This window comes from Geospiza fortis, unplaced genomic scaffold (assembly GCF_000277835.1).
Source record: "Geospiza fortis unplaced genomic scaffold, GeoFor_1.0 scaffold26, whole genome shotgun sequence".
Lineage (NCBI taxonomy): Eukaryota > Metazoa > Chordata > Aves > Passeriformes > Thraupidae > Geospiza > Geospiza fortis.
In genome coordinates, this window is record NW_005054425.1 from 1,104,005 (window position 1) to 1,108,486 (window position 4,482).

The window sequence follows — 4,482 nt, forward strand, 5'->3', positions numbered from 1 at the left end:
ATGGGGCTGTGATGAAAAAACACTCAGACACAGGAGTTTTACTTGGGTAGTTCTGATAGAGGACGAAAAGCACTTGCTACAAAGATCTGAAGATGGGCAGAGCAGGGAGATCAAGGGATGACCCAGGGATAAAAAACAGGTGCCTTGAAGGGAGGGCAAAGTGGCTCAGGGGTGGATGAGACGGAGATTTAAGGTAAGCAGGAAGCCCTGGAGGGTCTGTGCATCCCATCAAGCATCTTACTTGTCTTTCCTGCTAACCTTGCTACTGCTAATGAAAACACTTCATCACCATAAATGTGTACTTTTGCACGTTGCCTTCTGTGTATCTTCCCTCTGCTGTGACATCTGCGGTATTTGTTCTGTTCAGGGGATTAGTGTGGCACAGCACTGTCTGGCTTAGAAACCCAATTCCCCAAGTGTTAGAGGCACAAGCTGCAGGAAGAAAAGCTGATTTCCCTCGGCTGGAATGAGAGTTCAGACATTCCTTCTTCATGGTTCAGTTGACTGCCATTAATTAACCTTTTATTAGATGGGCTTTCTCCGAGCCTGTTCCATTTGTGCCCTGTGAGCAGAATTCCCTCATTTGCTGCAGCTCAGTGTTAACCCAGGAGCAGCTGCAGGGCTGGCAGGGACCAAGCAGGGACAGTGAGAAATAAGGGAGCAGGGCTCCAACACATAGTGCTAAGGCCATCCAAAGGGGTTAGCCCAAGGTGAGGAGTGCCAAGGCTTCCAACTGAAGCCAAGCATTCTTCACCACATCAGGGATTTGTTCTTGGCAGCTCCTCCATCCTTGCCCAGCTGTGAGCTCCAAACAGAGTATCTGTCCAGAACATTCACAGCTGAGTGTCCCTTTGCAGGCTGCTGCAGCACAGCTCTCCTCACACACCATCTGACTACAGGAGTCCCATCAGCCTGGAGGAATATTTAGCAAATCTTTTGTGCTTTCTTGGATGGGCACCATACCCTGAACTTCCCTACTAGTGCAAACCTCCCCTTCATTCTCCTGCATCAGCCATCACCTGCCTGGAGCACCCTGTTCACACAGCCTAGGCTGACTTGTTTGCATTTATGTATCTGACTCAGACACTGCAAGGAAGATCACAGAATCCCAGACTGGTTTGTGTTGGGAGGACTTCAAAGCTTATCTTGTTCCACACTCTGCCATGAGCAGGACGCCTTCCACTATTCTCAGGTTGCTCCAAGCCCTGTCCTACCTGGCCTTGGACACTTCAGGGATGGGGCAGCCACAGCTGCTCTGGGCCAGGGTCTCAGCACCCTCACAAGGAGGAATTCCTTCCCAATATTCTATCTAACCCTGCCCTTTGGCAGTGTGAAGCCATTGCCTTGGTCTCTCTTCATCCTTCCTGTAAGCTCTCTTCAAGTACTGGAAGACTACAATTAGGTCACCCCAAAGCTGCTCTTCCCCATGCTGAACAATCCCAATTTTCTCAGCCTTTCCTCACAGGAGAGCTGCTCCATCCCTCTGATCAGCTTCATGGGCTCCTCTGGGCTCACTCCAGCAGCATCACCTCATTCCTGTGCAGGGGACCCCAGAGCTAGATGCAACTCTGCAGTTGGTGTCTCATGAGAGCAGAGTAAGGATAATCAGATTAATCTTCCCCCTTCTGTGTACCTGCCCTTGCCATTCTAGACCAGTTCTCCTCTTCAGACAGAGGTTGGATGCCAGTCCCTTGACCCAACACCTTCCATCCCAGTCTGGGTCTCTTTGGTTTAATTCTGTGTCACAGCAAGAGCTGCCACTGCAGCCACCTGCTCCAGCCCTGGTGCCATCAGCCTGGCACAACAGGAACACTGAGAGGAGCAGCTTTAGCAAACACCATATCCTGGACTTCTGAGCAGACAGAAGATATCTGCTCTTGGGACGTTGGAAAAGCCAAGCAAACAGCTGCCAGAGGCTCTGCAATGAACAATACTCAGGGGAATATGGTAACACTCCAGAAACTCCACTCCAGCATAACCAAGAAGTGAGCTGGAGATCCTGCCCAGGAGGTGCACTGCCATGCCAAGGGACCATCAGCACCACTTGGGAGTTGAAATTCCACTGAAGCCAAAGCCCTCATTTCATCAGCACAGTCTGGCCTAATTAAAGCTCTACATGTTTAGAGGAGTACAGGGCAGGGAGAGATGTGCTGAGCTTCTCTGCTCTTTAAGAAAATAGGTTCCTGGGAACAAACAGATTTAGTAAGCAGAATCTCTGACAGATCAAACCAAACCAGTTTTCCTGGGCAAACCAACAGCCTGCACAAACCTGCAAGACAGTCCAAGTGTCATCATCAAGGCTAGAGAAGGGGTTTAAAATTCCAGCTGCTCCCAAAGATGGTGAAGCACATAAGCCCTTGAGAAACAGGGCTGCTAGTGACAAGGCACTGTGATCTTGGGATCCTGGTCAAAATTATAGAGTATTCTGAATACACTGGGCTCTGGCATTTACAGCACAGCTCCCAGCTCAGACACTGCACTGGATCTTGCTCTGATGCCAGGCCAGATCGTCTGTCTCACACTGTGCCCTGGGTGAGGCTCAGCAGCAGCACTCAGATGGGAAATTAGGGACTTTGCTGGCAACTTTTGCTGCAACAGAACCATTGGTTTTAATCTAGAGATGCCCTGGTATGTCTCTGCCTTTCCTCCAGAAGCTGCCCCGTCCCTCTCTGCACTGCACCCTGTGATCCCTTCTGCACTCCGGGGGAACCAAAGAGCCCCAGCAGCTCTGAACTCCTCAGGCTGGAGCTGTGAGCACAGGAAACCCTGCTGAGGGGCCTGCAGAGGGGGCAGGCAGGAAACCTGAGCCTCGGCTGTGGGCTGGAACAGAGTGGCCGAGGACAGAAGTCCCCCAGCTGCACACAGGTCCAGTGGGGACTGTCAACAGCCAGGTAAGAACAGCTGGTGAGCATGTGGAGCCAATATGGAAGCTCCCCTGCAGTTGTGCAACTGCCTTCAGCATTACTTTTATTAATAAAATTCTGTAAGTCCCTTACCCTATCATTAGCTGCTATTAAAGCTGAGTAAAGCATTACTCCAAATCCTTGCCCATACTACCCTAAGAATAAGGATAAGCAAACCACAGCTGTTGGAAGTGCTGGAAAGGCAGAGCTGAGGTGCTGTTTCACACGCCTCACCTTGCTCTCAGGCAGTCACTGACTCACACTGAAGAAATTTGGGCTGTACCTTCCTGTGCTTCAGCATGCAAGTGACAGCAGTGTGGGACACAGTCTGCTTCCAGGCAGGACGTGCAGCAGGTGGGATTCTCATGGTATGGAGGCTGGCAAGGGACCTGGCACCAGTGCAGCACTGACAGGCAGTGAGGGTGAGGCTTTGAAGTTCATTATCTTAAGGCAGGTGCCTAAAATAGGTCAGAGTAACCTCACCCAACCCCCTTCCCCCCACCCCGCTGCTCTGCACCGACTGTTCAGGGAGCCTGTGGTGACTGCTCAGCCCCAGGCCTCAATGCTTGAGAAAGTGAAGCCCTGGCAACAACAGAGCAACTTGGGAAACACACTTTGCCACAATTTATAAAGCCACAAAAGCCTATATTTTTTCTCAGAAAAAAACACTAACTGAGACATGAAAAGCCAGCTCCTCTGCCCCAGCCCCTTGACTGCAGTGAAACAAAGTACCATCACCACTGGTCCCCCAGGAGGATCTGGACTCAGCTGTGGCTTCTGCCAGGGCAAGCAGAAGCAGCAGAAACCCCCAGAGCTCAGCAGTGTGTCCTTGCCAGCCCTGCACAGCCCTCTGTCACTGTGTGCCACCTCAAATGAACCCCTGCCTCTCCCACGGTGCTGTGACACCCCCAGGCCCAGGCAAGGAGAGAAGCTGGTTCTGCAGAAAATGTTTAATTAGCAATTCTTGTTCCTAGTCAGGCTTCCTGCCTCTGCTACAGCCAAAATCCCCCTCGGTTACCCAGACATGCTCCAGGACTCACTCTCAGACACACCAGGGGTGGCATTACCAAGGCAGTGAGGACACTTCATTAACTTGGGCAATGGCACAGGATTCAGGGATCCTTGTACCCAGGTACCTGCATTCCAGAGGGATTTACACTCTCAAACTCTCCCACCAAGCTACTAGGCAGGTTTCAATCAGCAAGTACACACAAAGCCATCTAAGCACCTGTGGATCCCTTAAATACACTAAAAATGTCCAGTCCAAGGCTGAACAGACAAGTTTGTTAAAACCTGGGTTTTAAACCACTCATTCACTGATAAAGAGCCATGGAAAAATTGCTCCTAAAAGAGATTTAAAGGTGCAGAAATAGTTGCAGATCACTTGAGTACAATGGAAAATGTACAAGAGCTACATGAATTAAGGCAGAGAAGACATTTCAGTCAATGCTGATGGCAAAGATGACAATGTCAGCAAAGCAAAGGTGGCAAAACCCCACATGAATCATACCAAGGAAGACTGATAATGAGTATGGGAGATGGCACACAGGTTCAAAGCAGCTGGGGAGCCAGCAGGCAT